Genomic DNA, 354 nt, shown 5'->3' on the forward strand with positions numbered 1-354 from the left:
TTCCGTTACTTACACTATGAATGCTCTGCTCTCCTGACCTCCCCGCCCCGGCTTTACGAGCACAAGTTCCTCTAGGGCAGGGCTGTCTTCTCCCCCGTCACCCCAGCTCCTGAAAGCACGGGTCTGAAGATGGCACGATTCCGTGAGGCGCCCAGCAGGATGGATCAGGCTGAGCCTGGTACGTAAGGCATCGGCTCGGTGTCGGACAGACGGGGTCTACTCTCAGTGTCCTCACTCGCTGGGACTTCCATCAGACTCCCTAACCCCCGTCCGCCTCTCTCCCCCAAATGTAAAACGAGACTAGACCCCCGAGGCGCGCACACACACACAGGAACACGCGGCCGGAGTCGGGGC

This window comes from Myotis brandtii, unplaced genomic scaffold (genome assembly GCF_000412655.1).
Source record: "Myotis brandtii unplaced genomic scaffold, ASM41265v1 scaffold2927, whole genome shotgun sequence".
Classification (NCBI taxonomy): Eukaryota; Metazoa; Chordata; class Mammalia; order Chiroptera; family Vespertilionidae; genus Myotis; species Myotis brandtii.